This window comes from Gadus macrocephalus, chromosome 20, assembly GCF_031168955.1.
Source record: "Gadus macrocephalus chromosome 20, ASM3116895v1".
Classification (NCBI taxonomy): domain Eukaryota; kingdom Metazoa; phylum Chordata; class Actinopteri; order Gadiformes; family Gadidae; genus Gadus; species Gadus macrocephalus.
The window spans coordinates 20,199,950-20,219,191 of NC_082401.1; the positions used below are offsets into that span (position 1 = coordinate 20,199,950).

Below are 19,242 nucleotides of genomic sequence, written 5' to 3' on the forward strand. Positions count from 1 at the left end.
TGTCTCTGTCTATGTCTTTTGTCTCTAATCGTAGAACTTAAAAGCAGTGGCTTTGCGATTTTTTTTTAAGTTGCATATAAATTATTCTTGCACTTTCTGGGAATTTATCTTTATAGTTGTACTCTCACTTTGGACAAAAGTGTCTACTAAATATATGTTGTGTTATGTAATTTAAAGTTAAAGTTAGTATTTGGCTAGTCTGTTTCATAATGCCTTCAGTTCCTAGTTCCTATTGCTCATGCAACTTGTGTGAACATCTCATGTATAAAAGCCAACACTCTACCATTGCTTAGGAGAATGTCGAGATTAGACGGCTAGATACCTTCAAAGTCTATAGTCCAATTTATCTCATCATCTTCCACCACGAGTGTGTGTTATTTTCTCAGACACTAATAACTACAAAATTCCTCATCAGTCGATTCGAAGAAGTGGACGTGGTGACTGTCATTTCAAAGGTATAAACTTACATCATCAACAACGACAACAACAACGTAATAAGCGAGTGGAGAATTAGTCAGTGTTTGACATAGAGCTTCCCTGTGTCTCTGTCACTCTGTCTGGGTTCAGAGCAAAGCATGCTATTGTTTGTTGAACCAGCAAGCCCACGATGCTAGTAAGTAGAGCAGGAACAACACAGAAAACAAAAGATGCAACAGCGATAACAACAACAATTGGACAAACTAAAATGTAGCCAGATAGCCTTCAGGACCTTTCCAGTGAAGTCATGGCAATCGCCAAAGTCAAATTGTTCTCTCTGATGATGGAGATAGGGGCTTATCATCTCTGCGAGTGAAAGACAATGCCAAATCCATCGATTAAAAAAAAACATTTTATCTGGCTGCCCTCTCTCTTCTCTATCAACAGAAAACAAACACACAACTGTAACCAGATATTTGGGATTACAAACGATAAATGATCAAATATGTTTGGAGCATTATTTGGGAGCAACTAATGGAACCCCATAAAGCATTTGTTGTTGTTGTGTAATCAAGCGCAAACATATTACAATTAACTCTACAAACACATACAAACAGGCACACACACACACACACAGACACACACCTAATCCAATTTTTACTGTGAAATGTAAGTCTCAATTGTCAAATGAGGCTTCTTCCTCATCCCTTTAAAGAGGCTGGTTTCCCTTGCCGTGCTCGGAGTGGACTAAGTCTCCATTTAAATGATTGATGCTTAAATGATTGAAGCTTCACGCAGCGGTCCAATGGAAGAGCCGTGGACATTGTTGGGTGCGTGAGGGGACCTTCTGCTAGACTGCTTTCCACGGAGGGAAAAGTGATCCTCTCCATATTTCTCAATGATTCATGCGGGGGAGTGTGCATGAGCAGTTTATTCAATAATTCAGCGTTCGACTTTAGGAATGTCTTCTCGCTGCTGTTAAATCCAAGCGACCTTCGCCTGACCTCTGTTTGATCCAAACCGCCTGTTCCTGCTTGAGAGAACATATGATTATGGATTTATGAAAGACAACTGCGGTTAGATATGAAGAACGCCCAATAAACCGTCAACTGAATAATTGCAATCTGGGAGTCATTTGTCTTTGTCATGTGGATGTTTGCATGGCGCCTTCCTATTGTCACGGTCATTCCCACAAATATATCCTTTTTTACCGACAAACACAATCAAAAACATCCAATGACACCCAGATGTTAAAGATCTGCAAGAAAGTAGTGTGCGGATGCTTGTTGAAAGGCCGGAGGGAGTTAAATCACCACCAAACAGTCAAAGCCTCCCTTGAATGCACATATTTAGCGGTCATAAATAATGCAGCTCCTGAATGAGATCATGCGTTCTTTGTGTGTCAGAGCAACGGTGGAGTCTGCCCAGAGGAGCATGGGAGCTCCACCATACCAAAACCAGGAGATACGTAACATCCGTTGCGTATCTCCTGGTTTTTACTGCCGACTAGACATTATGGAGCACAATGAAGGGATTATCTCGCCTAATGTGTGGGGTTTGAAAACACGGTAGTGTATGCTGTATGTGTGTGTGGCCATAAACCAATGATCACCATTGAAACGCAGAGGAACATTTAGAACTAGAAAATGCATTTTTGAAAATATGTTTTAGTAAAGCCACATAGTTTAAGACGTAAAGAAATGTTAAATTATTTAAAGTAGATTATCTTAAAAAGTTAAAAATATTTCAAGAATTTGAATTCAAGCGCGCAATTCCAAGCTAATCTGAATATTTGAAAATTGGAATGGAGTCCCTAGGTGAAAAATTGTGGAAGGAGTAGGGTCCCAAAGTTTGTAGAGAATAAGAAAGAAAGAAAGAAAGAAAGAAAGAAAGAAAGAAAGAAAGAAAGAAAGAAAGAAAGAAAGAAAGAAAGAAAGAAAGAAAGAAAGAAAGAAAGGAAGAAAGAAAGAAAGAAAGAAAGAAAGAAAGAAAGAAAGAAAGAAAGAAAGAAAGAAAGAAAGAAAGAAAGAAAGAAAGAAAGCCTAAGAAGAACAATAGTTGGGCGCTGTTTGCAGCACTCACCTAACAAGAAAAAATCACCTAAATAATTTCACACTCATGCGAAAGAAGCCCTAAAACATGCTCACCAAATGTATTCATGTTCATCATTAAAGTTTTAAATCGTATATTATCTCTTCACCTATAATTAATTAATGCGGAGACGTTCCTCAATGGGAAAGTGGCCGTGCATAAAATAACTTCAGCGAATGAGCCGGAAAAAACAAGACTTGACACTGACCATGCAGCTAAGAATATCATCACTCAAAGTTAAAAGGCAGAACTAATCCCAATTTAAGGTAAATCCACATGTTTCTTGACCCCTTCTCAACTAGCTTTTGGTAATATGAGCCATTAAATATGATCCCCCAACCCCCCCTAAATGTTGGGTCTGAACTCCATCATTCAAGATGCGTTCACAGTCGTCCAGATGAAACGTGTTTTAATACAAGATTAAACCTAATGATTGCATTTTTTTTTTTTTATTGACAATCACTTTTTTATTGACAATCACTTTTATTGACAATCACTTCCCATTTCCAAAACAAGCAACTGGGACCGCTACCTAGCCCAACAATCTCAGGCTGGAACGCTAACTATAAACACCCGTGACGTCCCGGCTGCATCATGTCTGTAATTCTGTCTCACAGCAGAGAGAGGATGTTGAATCATGACAACGCAGAGCCCTGCGGCGGCAGTTTCTTTTAGGGGAGAGATGATGACGCCGTTGGTGGGGCCGGCGGGTGCATTGGGGGGAGGTGGGTGCTGTGGGGGTGTGGTGATGGCTCGGGAAAAAAAGACTCAAAGGCCGATTGACGAAGCAACACGAGTTCACTCACGCCAGACAGAAGGTTAGCAAAACAGTGTGTACCACTCTGACAGGAGGCACTTTGGTCGAGACGCTGACTCCAGTGGGGGTGCTGTAGTGGGTCGCAACCCCCCCCCCCCTGCCGAGGACCCCCCACCTACCAACATACACCACCGACACCGAACCAACGCCACTAAAGTTGGCGACCTGGCAGTGACCCCTCACACCTCACACACCCATCTGTGCTCACCCCAGAGCCCCTTTAAAAGAGGGTTGAGTCAGCAGGACAGGGACCAACAAAAAAGGGTTCTGACTGCCTCTCTTCCAGGTTCGACTACGTTGCAGATGCTCTCTCTGCTCAGTCCTGGCCCCGCTTGTGGCCTCTGGGCTACACCTCACAGTCACACAGCCTAACCAGGTCACTGAGTTACAGTAGGCCATCATTCAAGATTACTCATATGATTATGATCAGGCGATCGGGGTTTGTAGAATGATTAAAAAACATTCAGTTTGACGATCAACCAATAACAGGGTTTTTGTAAAGTAAACCCAGGCATGACCTCAATGGGGTGTTATTGTTTCAACTTGTTCCCAGTAATGTCATTTTCTTATCTGATCTGCGGTCAGCCGTTCTGAGCAAGGCTCTGTGAAATGTTCAGCTTCCCCCTTGTGTCTTCACTTTATGGTTCACTTCCTGACAGATCCTTAACTCAAATGAGTTACATCATGAGACCTTGAGTCCTGAGTGAAAGCTGAACAGAACAACAATCATAATATATCATTGCTGATCATTATTCAAGGACTATTTCTGTAATATTTACATTTACATTTACATTTAGGGCATTTAGCAGACGCTTTTATCCAAAGCGACTTACAATAAGTACATTTGTCATAAGAAGTGCAACAATATATCGCTGTCGGTACAGAAAGGATGTTCATAGAACCAAGTGCAAGTACAACAATCGCTAGGCTAACCAATTCCTCGTCTTACAGAAATGATAGCAGCTACTGCAGTTGCTACACAGTTAAGTGCTATAATACAATACAACACAATGCAATACAGTATACAATGGTGGCCAGAAGGGGGAGGGTGGCTATGCAGAGTCGAGGTGGACTCTGCCAAAAAGTTGTCCATTAATTTGAAACTAATTGTATGGCAGTCTCTTCCACCCTCTGTAATGTTAATGTCCATATCCCCGTTTCAAGAAAGAAGAAATGCATGCTGTACTAAGGCCTGATAAGTCTTTCAGAGTTACCTAAGGTATCTTACCTCAGAACACACAATGGCAGCTGCCTCGACCATCTCTGTACAGCGACGCGGATGAACTTTGCTAAAGACAAGGGGAATGTCCAACACATTGAAGTTGATTATTGATCATTTTTGCCTCATTATGGAACAATCGCAGATAAGGACTTTGCAAATTGGTTATTTAACATTATTAAACGTTGTTTAACAAAGTTAACCATAGTCTAAATCTAGCACATTGGGACCTTAAAACAGCAGATTTTTCAAGAGAAAAATGTTGCTGCTCCAAAACAAATAGTAGTGTAGCTTTAAAATATTTTGCACCCGGTTGCTGTTCTGGTGGTCGGTCTTTGTCCATTCACTGAATGACTGAATGCAGTGTGGGGGTTGGCTGTCTGCTAAACAAGTCATATCACCACAGTGTGCATGTGTGTGTGTGTGTGTATATATGTATGTGTATGTGTGTGTGTGTGTGTGTGTGTGTGTGTGTGTGTGTGTGTGTGTGTGTGTGTGTGTGTGTGTGTGTGTGTGTGTGTGTGTGTGTGTGTGTGTGTGTGTGTGTGTGTGTGTGTGTGAATGAGTGTGTATGAATATATGAGTGTTTCTGTGTGTGTGTGTTGGCATGCATATGTGTGTGCGGGAGTATGTGTGTGCATGTGTACGTCCATGCAAACATGCCCGGATGTATGTGAGTGTGTGTGTGTGTGGGACCGGGGGGGCTCTGGTAAGCCAAAGCATTCCTATAGCCTGGCGGTCGCCATGAAACAGTCCAACAGCTCGCAGACAGCTGGACGGGGACCAGCTGACTGGTTGCCATGTCGACCCCATGCTCCCTTTCATCCTCTAACAATTGGCTGATTGGCTGACTGGCGCAATTTCCCCCTGAACTAAGTCCACCTCTATTGATGTGTTGTTGGTGTTGAAGGCCGGAGAGAGCAACTGGGTTATGGTTCTGTTTTCGTATTTATGAAAACTGCATACATTTATATTTTACCCCCATAATGCATAGAAAAAATAAACCTACAAATATGTAAATTTCACAATAACGATGACTTTACCTAAAGTAAGCTGCGGGACACATAAAAGCTAATTGCCAGTGTCAACGATTCCTTGGTTATTCTTTAAGAAACCATCCTTGTTCGGTTAAATAGTTGTTTAGTTTAATATGACGTTGAGACTTTTCTACCTTCAAACACCAACGTTTGAAGCGTACACATTCTGGCCATGCTTGAACCCACTCATCTTATCCGTCTTCCTCATCCCCCTCATCCCCCTCATCTCCCCTCTCTATCTGTCCTATGAACTCCGGGCTTATGCCGTGCCTCCCAATGATGATGACCTTGAGGTAATTGAAGATAAACAAGAGATGAATGGTTAACCGTATCAGCCTCGGGTGGGGAGAAGGCACCAGGGCCTGGACGGCTTGCCACTCCTGCCTCCTCCTCCATGCTGGGAGGTGATAATGACTTCTTGATATCATCGGCCAAGTGTGAAGCCTGGAATCACACATTTGAACAGTTAATGTGCAGCTCCTTTACACGTCTGCTCCCCTCTGCATGCACACTCTTGGGTTGCCATGGCGACGGCCAACTGTCAGCATGCACACGCGTTCACACACACCAACACGCACACGGAGAAAACATAAAAGATATACTACTCAGACTCACACACACACACACACACACACACACACACACACACACACACACACACACACACACACACACACACACACACACACACACACACACACACACACACACACACACAGACACACACACACACACACAAATGTACATGCACACACACACAAAATATATAAATATACTACTCAGCCACACACACACACACAAATACACACGCGCACACAGGGTAAAGAAGATTAGGGAAAGGCAGATACACACTACATGGAAATAGAACGTTGAGTCAGTGAGCCAATAGATTAGGATCAACTTGTTTGGATGGTTGACCTTAGCGCTCCCGCAAGTACAGAAAATCATTTTGATTTATGGAGGAGGTCCTGCCCTGAGCGGCCATATTCCAGTCACGTCTGGCTTGTTTTTTGAAATACCTATTTTAGTCACATCAGCGCTCCATGAGGATCTAATATAATGAGAATAGAATATCATAAGACTACAATGTAATGATAATGCTATATAAAATAAGAGCAATATAATATAATGAGAAGACATTATAAGGGCAATACACTAAAATGTTATTACTACTACTATTACTACTCAGTACTTTGATCAGTGCTTTTACTACTACTACTATTAACTACTGTTGCTTGTATTAGGCCTACTTCTAATACTACACTAGTACTTCAGTACAAATACTGTGATTACTTCTGCAAATTATCCTACTCTGCAGATACCTCAAATAATAATAATCACCTGCTGTACGGCCAGGTGCTGTCTTTCTTCGAAACAAGCATTCAACATGTTAGCAACATGGATATCTATGTAATCATTCAGGCAAAGGGATTTCAACCTTTCAAACACTTTCCGCAACTGAAACTCTGAAACTCTGTTCCCAGCCCTAGCAGACCAAACAAACCACCAGACATCGATTCATTTCAGTGACACGCTAATGTGTTCCGTTGTCCCACACTCAACAGTGCGGCTGGCTCTCTATTGGCGAGGCCTGAGCCTGCTTCTGGGAACTCACGGTCTGTCATGGCAGAACGTAAGCAGCACAGGGTCTCCGGCTGCGGATAAAGAGAACTAACGGGAAGCCAGCCCTTCTTTATACAAAGAAGTCTGTCATCATTTAGGAGGAGCAGTGTACTTTACGAAGAAGTCTTAAGAAATAATATCATAATTAATAATGTGGCAGAAGCGATGAAAGTGTTTAGTTGCATGCACTTCTTCATGGTTTTAAAAGAAAGAAAACTTATTTAGTTTAGCAATTATCTCATGTTTCCTGAAACGATAAAGGTAGAACTGTGGGCTGCAGACTAAGCCACTATTGATAGGAAGGAATTACTACTTTCCTTACTTGGATGCGCTGGCAGTTCTAGGCAGCCGGCCAATGTGCCATAGTCACTGTAATCGCTGAAATAATAATAGCGCTGGTGGTTGCAGAATGACTAGGATGTACTGCAGGAGCCATGCAGTCTGAGAGAAGCAAGACAGGTCTTGTGGGTCCTCGTGTCATGTCCTGGGTGGGCCACACGGATGAACCAATCATTGGACTGGGTGGGCGGGTGTGCGGGGGGGATTGGGTGGATTGGGAAACAGGTGACTGGGCTGTGTTGGCTCATACAACTACAAAGGAAACGCTCCTTTGCTCATCAGGTTAAAGTGCTCTGGTGATTCACGTCAATGATAGCATGGATACGATGATGGTGCCAAGTGATAACACTCCACCACTGCCATGCCCCGTCACTGGTAAAAAAATGGTACTTGGCATTGTGTAGAATCTTATCCTAGCTAGCGTTGTTGTATACAAATTGTTAGCGCTTTGCACTTGGTTCTATGAACATCTTTACTGTGCCGACAGAGACATATTGTTTATCTTCTTCTGACAAATATACTCAGCGTCAATCGCTTTGGATCGAAGCCTCTGCTAAATGCTCTAAATGTGAATGATACAGGTATGGCTTCTGCTAAGATGTGGGGTGTTTTATTGCCATGGTGGTCACTGCCACTGTGGCTCTATAAGTGCCTGGGTTAGTGTGTACAGATGGACTCCAGGGGCTACTAGGGTCAGATTGCCTCCCCAAAGAAGCTTAGGCTGCTAAGAAATCACCACAACGTAACCCATCAAGAGTATACATCTGTTCTATTACCGAGATGATATCAAACATCCTGTTTGCTGGTCTGGTTGTTCCGTCTAATGTGGTTGGAGGCAAATCAACAATGACACAGAGATTATTTGAGGACCATTTTTCCAAATCCGAGCCACACCATCAAGCGTAATCTTCACTGATTCCTTCACAACAGTAGTTTAATGGTATACATACAATAAGAAAAGCAGTATTTTTATTTTTTGTAAGGTCAGATTGCAGTGCAGTCCCAACCCATTACCTTGTGACTAATCCAAACTGTGTTTTTTTGGGGGCCCCCTTCAAGCCTGTGTATACAAGGGCAGGGTTAAAGAGGATGGCTAACATAATGAACAGAAATGCCGTCTCTGTTTGGAACTCCTATAACAAAACGTTAATTTTGATAATAAGATTGTGTTTTGCAGCCTTTTGCGTGAAACAACCCAATAAAGATCCAAATCAGCCACACGTGTTGAACTTGCTAATGAAAGCCAACCCAACGTTTATGAGAAGGCATATGACGTGGGTTCTTAACTGGATCAAACCCCACCGTGCATGTTCATCTTGTTCAAACCGTTAATTGTTAATATTCAACAAACAAAGATCGTGAATGTTGTTCTGGTATCGAATCCGACGACCTTATGTCAAAACATTTTTAGGCCAGATTTAACCTTTGAAACCAAAAAACTGCAATTGGTTGAAGGAGTTCAGTGTGTGCTTGTTGGCAGCACAAGCGGGTTCCTGTATTTTCTCTGCTAGACGGAGACTCGTGGAACTTTGATCTTTGACCTCCGCTGATCCCTTGACCTCTCAGATAAATTCTTCGGGAAGTTCTTCCCAAACCTCCTGTTACGCGGCTCAGACGTAAAACAAAGAAACGGGGCAGGAGACTATCCACAATCCACCTTTCTTGTTTTAATTGCGTGAAAAGCATGAATCAAAACTGGTCTTGACAATCAGAGCAAAACACAAATCAAATCTCCCGCCGCCGTCTCTCGGAGGCCGGGCCCACTTTTATCCAGTTCATGGGGACACGCCCCGTGCGCGGGCACACCCCCATCCTGGAACATGCGGGACCAGGCCTATGAGAGCAAAGGCAGACAAAACGAGTTGCACACACACTATGACAACTGAAAGGCCAATGTGGCCGTAACATCTCCCGCTTCACACTGCAACTCACAAGCTGCTGCGGCCTCAGAATATACAATCAACACACAACATAACATAACACTGTGTCAGATTTAGACATCTATATCAATCAGCAACATTAGTTAATAATTCATAATAATAAGTTATCCATTCTATGCAGAATGTCCATGCATTATGCATTGAAATGTATATTCATGTGAATGCAATGCACTACCACGTTCAGTACACAAAATAAATGAATGCCTTCCCTTTGTTTAAACTAGGTTTTGCAGCAATACATTTTTTGATTGACTCATTTTGATTTATTGCTTTGATTGTTCCAAGTCTCACTTTTTAGTCAGGTAAGGTAAAAGTGTCTGCCAAAACAAAGACAAAATGTAAATAAAATACCTGGCAGAGCAGTTCCACCATCGAGTTGAGCCCTCGGTAACCTGTTTCCAGGGTAATGACGAGCTCTGGGCTTGTTACTGAAAGACTTTCAGCACATGGTTCACTGACACAGAGCAACAATGAATCGAGTCAGATAGTGTATGCGTCAGTTTGTGTGTGTGTGTGTGCATGGGTGTGTGTATGTGTGAGTTGAATCTGAAAGTCTTGCAGAGGGTCAGAAGATAGGACTTTCCATCATGGCCCCTGTGTTGCGTAACAGGTTAATGGATGTGGTAAGAGCAAGGGCCATTAACCAACCTTCTGCGGGGCTAAAGATAGTGAGGTCAATTCATTGTGGGGAAGCCTTTCAGAAAACAGACACACACACACATGCTCACACACACACACACACACACACACACACACACACACACACACACACACACACACACACACACACACACACACACACACACACACACACACACACACACACACACACACACACAGCCAAACAGTACAAACACAAAGATGTTCTTCCGATGTTGGTTTATAGATGGTGTGTCCATGGGGTCAATGCATGCAAGAGCTCTTGCTACAGGCAGAGTCAGAAGACGATCTGTAACAGAAATATCTTTGTTATCAAGTGGTCAAACGGTTTCAACATATGAATTGACGCTTCCCATCACATGTTGCTCCAACAGAGGAACCTCTCATTGCGTCATTGAACAGCCTTGGTGTTAAATAAGGTTGCGGACCATGTAGGGTAAATTGCAGCATCAAATGTTATGTCGGCAAAAGACTACACCCATCGAGAGACTAAAACATCTCAGCCCTCTGTGTGTGTGTGTGTGTGCGCACGAGTGCGTGTGTGTGTGTGTGTATTGACCATTGGGTGCTCTAGACAACCTAATCCAGCTGTGACTGGCTCAGACAGCGTCGCTATACAAACACAAGGCATACCCAGAACTCAGAACTGGTAGTGCAACCTTTCCGTTGGGAGGGAGGTTGAAAATGCACTGCAGTGATTTGTTATTGCAAAACCCTTCACACTCCTCTTAAGCACAGTAAAAAAAGAAGAAGAGGCCAGTGGTTTAAGAGTTGAGAAGAGAACAGTGTTGCTTGTTCAAGCCCACTTGCAAACAAACCTATTTATCGCTATTTACCCTCTGGTTTCCTAACGAGAGGAAGCCAGGCAATGGTTGCCACCTGCAGTCTCATCAGACATCAAAGGCCTTGTAAATGGGCAGGTGTGCCCCAATAAGGGCAATAAATGCATAAATTGAATGCACATAGGGAAACACTGCATGCTGCGTCAGCCAATGGGGTGGGACTTTAACTAAAAACCTCCCAGCAGAAACACAAACACCTTAAGGGACTGTGTGTATGTGTGTGTGCGTGCGTGTGTGCGTGTGCGTGTGTGTGTGAGATGAAAGATGGTGAATGTGGGAGTGTTAGACTTTAGTAGTTGGCAGATATTCTCCAGCAATAGACAGCTTGACTGCTCTTCCTAAAAAAACACTATGATCACTCCCACACTAATTGTCAACCATTTGCCAACAATATAGTCTCTGATTATAGAATCTGTTCAAGTTTCATATTTGATATTTTTCTTGAGGTTGATTTGAATAACACCAACAACAAGAAAAACATAAAAATCATGGCTAGCACTTGGAAGTACAACGGGAGGTTGTTGTTTCTATGGACTACAAACAGCCGTATCCATTTATTCATCACTATAGACTGCATTAATAAAACAAGATGGCGGACTGACGTGGGGTTACGGTTAAGACAAATGAACAGACTTTGGTTCCTGGTCCAAGGAAGTCATTAAAATTTGAGTTGGCTTTGAAACTGTTCAAGGCACTCTGCTGTGAAAGGGGAGTGTGTGTGTCTGTGCGTTTGTGCGTGCGTGCGTACGTGCTTGTGGGGGCTCTATAGAACCTTTCAGCAGGAAAGCCGCTTCCAACACGATCAGACGGCCCCGGCATCGACTATCCTTCGCTAGGTGGGCGTGTGTGTGTGTGTGTGTGTGTGTGTGTGTGTGTGTGTGTGTGTGTGTGTGTGTGTGTGTGTGTGTGTCTGTGTGTGTGTGTGTGTGTGTGTGTGTGTGTGTGTGTGTGCGTGTGTGTGTATGTGTGTGTGTATGTGTGTGTGTCTGTGTGTGTGTGTGTGTGTGTGTGTGTGTGTGTGTGTGTGTGTGTGCGTGTGTGTGTATGTGTGTGTGTATGTGTGTGTGTCTGTGTGTGTGTCTGTGTGTGTGTCTGTGTGTGTGTGTGTGTGTGTCTGTGTGTGTGTGTGTGTCTGTGTGTGTGTTTTTTTATTTCCCACCAGGAGAAAAGGAAGCCGGGGTGAATCAGAACCAGCAGAGTATTCTCTTTGTGAGCAGAGGAGGTGCGTGTGATTGTGCTGTCTCTGGCAAAAAAATATATAAGAGAATTTGCAAAGGAAAACAGTATAAGGTGGCTCCTGTGTGCATCCCCGCAAAGCGGCTTAGAGGGGGGCGGGGGATTGACAGAGACAGAAACAAGAGCGGAAAGAGACGAGGGGAAGAATAAACAGTGGGAAGTAGGGCGACAACAACAAAAATAACAAAAATGTCCAATTCCATGGGACTGTTTTCCCAAGTTGGGCTGGTGAAAAAAATAGCAATGCAGAATTATTCTCTGATTTCATTTGCATTTTTGGTTTGTGTGTGTGTTTGTTTGTTTCTTGTTCCTCTGTTTGGAAGGAGGGAGTGAAGGAGGGAGATGAGGAGGCGAGGGCAGGGGAGAGGGGGAGAGGGGGAGAGGAAGGGATGTTGCGAGGGGAGTTGAATGAGGGGGGACGGAGGGGAGGGGAGATTGTCAGCTGGTTGCTGGTAAGATGCCTCTCCACGCCTTTGCACTTAACACCGCCCTACCTTCCTTTATCTACGACACACACACAGTCTACAGATAACTCTGTCTTACTTGTGCTCGCACACAAACACACACTTTCTCTCAAAGACGCACACACACATCATTTCTCAAATGCACACACACATACACAAACCCTACCACACACACACACACGCACACTATTTTTCAGATACGCACATACAAATACTCACACATCAATACACACACACAAGCGTGCACCACACTCAAACACACACACACACGCACGCACGCACGCACGCACGCACGCACATGCACACACACACACACACACACACACACACACACACACACAGACACACAAACACATTCATATGAATCCCCCTCCCCACACAAACACACTCCATCATCCGCAGCTCTTCCCTCAAAGCAATGGCAACTGTTGATAAACCAAACACAGCATCCTCTGCCATCCATCATGGCCGTCCTCTTGCTCTGTTGGAGTGTGTGTGTGTGTGAGTGTGGGGGCAGGGCAGGAGGGGTGTGTGTGTTTGTGTGTGTGTGTGTGTGTGTGTGGGAGGGGGAGTCGAATAGGAATAGCTTCATGTGTGACATAATTAGGATCGGTTTATCGCTTACTTATTTGGAAAATATGTGCTAACATTTATTAAGGGTGTGAGTGGGTATGTTTCAATCTATCTGCATGCGTGAATGATTAGGAAACAACAGAAAATACCTGTAGAAGTATATAGGCAGTCATAACCTCCCCAGGGACAAAAGATTCATAGGGATAAATCGTTATTAATAAGATTAATAATGTACATAAATATAATCCACAGCCATGGGAAATCTCAAAAGGCATTTCAGTGGTCTGGTTTGCTAGAAATCAGTTTCGATCTCCAGCAAAGCCACGATGTGCAGAGCACATTCGCCATCCCTCACGATTTTCATTTCCAATTTTATTTTCACTGCTCTGTCCTTGTGGTCACTCACACTACATTCTCTCGCAGTTCCCCCGAATATCCGTGTTATCATTATTTTTTAATCTGCTGCTTGCTTCTATGTGGCTGGTGAACGGAGATTGTTTCTAATAGTTTGACGTGAAGTTACCGCCAAATTCTGACATTACGCGATGAGACAGGAAGGGGTTCTTTAGGAAGGCTCTTGAAAGGAATGTAAAACAGACAGGTATGACGTCAAGGTAACGCAGCTAGAGAAAGCTGAGCTGGTCATTACAATGTATCGGCGAATGAATCAATGAAGAAAAGCATGCAAAAGAATGCAAGACAAACAAACACAAACAAGAAAGAAATAGGAACAAATGTAAAGTCATTGTCTCGAGTTTCTTGTCTCTTGTGTGTTGATGTGCTAGGTGTGGGCCTAGCTGAGTGGTCATTGGTTGGGAGTACAGGGAAATGTCTGGGGTAAATTGGGGCGGGGGCTATTTTTGTCTTGGCAAATGATGGATGTTGACCGGCTTTACTGCGGAGCTCCTGCCTGTTTATGCTGCGTGTGACAGACCTCCTTTGTCATCCCATGAAATACATAATTCATCTGCATATGAATGCTCCTGAAGCACCAATAGAATGGGGTCTGTGCATGTTTATGCGGACACGTATGTTTTGAAAGTGTACGTGTGTGTTTGGTGGTCCTTGGGCAGTTTTATTTGAAAATGAATTTGAATACAAATGTGTGTGTGTGTGTGTGTGCGAGTGTGTGCGTGAGAGAGAGAGAGAGAGAGAGAGAGAGAGAGAGAGAGAGAGAGAGAGAGAGAGAGAGAGAGAGAGAGAGAGATATATAAATAGGCTTGATGCGTAGGCAGGTATACTGTATCAAAAATATTCCCTCAGACAGGATACAGTACACACAATATAAGCTACATTTCACATGCACAAAATATAAAATGAATGTAGACAATATAATATGCACAATAACACACACACACACACACACACACACACACACACACACACACACACACACACACACACACACACACACACACACACACACACACACACACACACACACACACACGAAAGCACACACTTGAAGAGGAAGACAAATGTTCTCCTGAAATTTTAAGAAACACAGGAAATGAGTTAATCCCAAGAATTGGCATGAGGATTAAAGGCAAATGCTCTCTGTGTAAGTGCCCGTGTGTGTTTGTGTGTTTGCGTGTGTGTGACAGATAGAGATAGGGGGCTGTGTGGGTGGTTGAGGACGGAGGATGATGGAGAGAGTGTGCTTAGCACATGCTGTGCTACTTGATGAAGTATGAGCGAGAGGCAACATGCTTCAGCTGCATTTTCGAAAAAAGTAACTGGTTTTAATGCCACCATTTTCATTTCACAATCATCTACTGAATAATTTCCTATAGGACTCCACATGTGAATGACATCTGTATGATGATGCATTTAGGTACAAAATCTTCCTTTTCTTTTATTAAGGCTACATGTTTTGTTCATAACAACAAAAAAAAGAGCCACATAAAACGAGTCATGAGAAATGGTAGGCTATAATGTTTATATGAAGTAAAAATATAATTGTTAATTATATCAAATGCTGTGTATTGACCCCAAATGAGGATGAAAAAGCAGCAACTCAAAAGGCGCTGTGTCTGTGTTTGTGTGTCTTGTTCAGTGTTTTGTACAATGGCTAGGCTACAGCTAGCTGTTGTTAGGGGAGGGAAGACGATGCAGTGGAAGAGTTGCTCTTGTTTAGCTCTGTGTGGCGGTTCTGTTGTGCTGTGGCGAGAGGGGGCTGATTAATGCCCGCACTAACCGCCGTCTTACAGTTTAGTCTGCGAGGGAGACGGCACTCGGGGAACATGACTCTATATGGCGACAAGGGCCTGCTGGGACCGGCTGGGACACTAGCTACACGCTACTTCCACCCCACCACCAGCACCAACCCACATTGAGTTTTACTGCCCCATTCATCTTGGCAGCGAGACTGTCCTCTCCTCCTGCCCGCATCACTGCCATGCGCTCTCTCTCTCTCTCTCTCTCTCTCTCTCTCTCTCGCTCTCTCGCTCTCTCTCTCTCTCTCTCGCTCTCTCGCTCGCTCTCTCTTTCTCTCTCTCGCTCTCTCTCTCTCTCTCGCTCTCGCTCTCTCGCTCTCTCGCTCTCTCGGTCTCTCGCTCTCTCCCAGAGAATTTCTGAGCAGACAAAAAAAAGACCCCAAAGCCCATAACACCAAAACCCCAGCCTAGAGGGCCCCGGGGGGCCCAGCAACCCAGGAGCTCAAGGAGACCCCCTATACATTACAGTAAAGCTGTCTCTCAACAACCTAGGGATCAACGGACCATCACAGCCCTCCCTGGACATACGGGCCAATGAAAGCCGTCCCTGGACCAACGGAACAATGACAGAGCTCCCTGGACTAACGGACCAATGAAAGCCCTCCCTGGACCAACGGACCAATGACAGAGCTCCCTGGCCCAGGTTGAAGGTGCTCTTTGCACCAATATCCTCCCACTGACGTTTCAGTTCAGGCATTCCTTCAGGAACTGCATGCATCAGTTGAATGTTTTCTACTGTGTCTCATTGTGTATTTATTGCATCATATAGTATTTTTGAGCGTTGGGGTGCCCATTTTTTTCCCTCCTTTTTCTCCTGTTCTTAGCGTGGGCTGGTAATTGATGTTGTGTTTTCCAGAGTTAGACGTCCTGTGTGTTCGTCTGCCACAATGTCGGTCAGAGGGAATTATCAATTACCCCAGTGTGACCACCAATTAAAACAATCAAGTCAAATTTGTCCATCTATACGTTGTGTAGCTGGCCAGTAAAACTGAGGCCATTCACATCAACAACCGACAACTATTTTGGGAAACCCTTATGCTCTCAATGGTTTGATTGGAGCTTTTTTGTTTTCCTTTAAATACCATTTTCATCTTGTCTTAATTTGTTTCAAATCACATTGTAATCGAATGTTTCCCAGTAACCATTGTAATCTGCATTACCTCTACAAGTCATAAAAATGCATTGTGCTACTTCATTCTTGTATTTTCTTTCTTTCTTTTTATTTTGTTCATAAGAAACACACACACACACACACACACACACACACACACACACACACACACACACACACACACACACACACACACACACACACACACACACACACACACACACACACACACACACACACCCTGCAACACTAGCTGCACACCAACTACCCCTGAAACTCCCCTTACCCCATCTAAACATTCAGCCCCACACAGACTCACCAAGTGACTATCATTTTCACCCACAAGCTCTTAAAACTAGGTGTACAATCCACATCTTAATTATTCTAAAAAATAAAAGCCCTTCGGCACCCAATAAACAGTGCTGAAAACACTCATTAAAACGTTGTTGTTGTCATTAAACGCTATAGCCCTAGAATCTGTTCAGTATAGTATTGTTGACTGAATGTGATGCGTGTGGACACATTGTGCGCACCCAGAATACCTTACATACATGCATACATTCACACACACACACACACACACACACACACACACACACACACACACACACACACACACACACACACACACACACACACACACACACACACACACACACACACACACACACACACACACACACACACACACACGCACACACTGGCTGCCATGGAAATACCTCTGTGGGTGAAAGCCGACCAAGATGAAGGAAATAAGACGAGAGATAGAAGGGAATGACCTATATGTCAAAACAACAAAAACAAATCTTTGCTTAGCACACATAGCACATACTGTACAAGGACATGCAGGATCCAAGCAGGCGTTCCTGTTGTTTTGTTGCCATTACAAGGCCTAAACGAGAACACTGGACATTATATACATCATGATGTACGTTGAATTTCTTGAACTCATCTCATAAAGACAAATAATTTCAGGATAAATTACTAAACAATGACCAAAACCCCATTGCTACCAATAACCTTCACATGCTCCAATAACTCAGAAATGGAGGCATCATGTGATGTGATGTTACAATGTACAAGATCTATACACGGCAGATGGACAGAATCCAAACGCCAAGATAAATCACCCAGTAAATGCTGCTGGAAAAGGTTGTGTGAGTCTAAATGTTTGTCAAAGCATGTTGGTTTCATGTTGGTCTGCTGACTGCAGATTTGTCTAACGCATGAAAGCGTTATCCCTGATGTGAGGCAATTAAGGAGACAATAAACTTTTTGATCCACACACTTTTTTTTAGTTTTTTCACATCTCCAATGTCAGGTTATTATCTTTTAATTTGCAGTGATTTAACAAGCTTGAAAGCGCACCCACGCACGCATGCACATGCGCATGTCCACACGCACACACACCCGTGCCTAGGCACACACACTATCTCTCTCACACACACACTTATTGTACGCACTTAATCTACGTTGCACTTATTCATAGTACTTAATTGTGTAGCATCTGCAGTAGCTGCTATCATTGCTGTACACGGGGAAAGGGCTAGCCTAGCGATTGCTAGTACTTGCACTTGGTTCTATGAACATCTTTACTGTACTGACAGCAATATATTGTTTCACTTCTTATGACAAATGTACTTTTTGTACGTTGCTTTGCTAAATGCCCTAAATGTAAATGCACACACACACACACCTCAAAGACACCTCCAATAAAAAAGAAAAAAAGAAAACGCAAACAATGTTCCTCGTTTCTCCTTGATAAGCACTTTGCATTGGCTGTCACCAATGTAGCAGTCTGGCTTAAGTAATTAATTAAAGCACTGAAGGGTGTTGGGAGGAAGGGAGGAAAGGAGGGAGGGAGGGAGGGAGGGAGGGAGGGAGGGGGGGAGGAAGGGAGGCAGCCGTGGGGGTGGGGGCGGGGACGTAACAAAGGGAGGAGGAGGGAGAGGATGAAAAAACTAAAAGGATGGTTGGTATTGGTACGTAACTCAAGAATAAAGAAAAAGGAAAAGCTGAAAGGAATACAACCTGGGCGGTCTCTGGGCAGCCCAGGGTTGGTGGTACACACTGTTCAGGGTGGAATAACGTAAGGCGAGCGGGTATAACTCAGGGTTGGGGTGTGGGGGTTGGGTCTAGTTTCTACCATAACAGGAGACACTTGCTGTATCTTATGTGCATTTGGGAATGCTGAAGGAGTTTCCTGCACTTCATCACAGGCGGATCACATTGTGTTCCGTCGTACTTGCATGCCGCTGTCAGGGTGTGTGTGCGTATCTCGTTGGTGAAACAAAAGCCATTTGGATGGATGAATAAGACAAGAGAGATCAATTGTCTGGGACCAGCATGTGATTTGTGGCTTATGCTGTTTTTGTGATGCCAATTAATGAAACTGCTTTAAATCATTAATATTATTTTCTTCTTTGGTTGTAAGCCATATTTTGTGAAAGCTTTTCCGAAATGTTCAGTTTAAATAAACGCCATACCAATGACGATGGAATGGCAACTACTGAAAGTCATAGCAACTGCCGAAAGTGTTTGTGGCCAAACAGGCCAAATCTAGCATGCTGCTATTATTGTCTTATCTCCTACGGTTCAAATATAACCTGGGTCACGTCGTTATGGAGCAACACAAAGTGACACGCTCTTTACCTATT

General features: G+C 43.6%; 1 long non-coding RNA gene across 1 annotated transcript; it reads right to left on the minus strand.

Moving 5' to 3' along the window:
• Positions 1-4,096: 4,096 nt before the first annotated feature.
• On the minus strand, positions 4,097-16,843 carry LOC132448416 (uncharacterized). The gene is made up of 2 exons (XR_009523356.1): positions 9,835-16,843; positions 4,097-9,356 (listed from the first exon to the last, which is right to left on the minus strand). It is a non-coding gene; the product is annotated as an uncharacterized LOC132448416 (long non-coding RNA).
• Between the last annotated feature and the right edge of the window lie 2,399 nt (positions 16,844-19,242).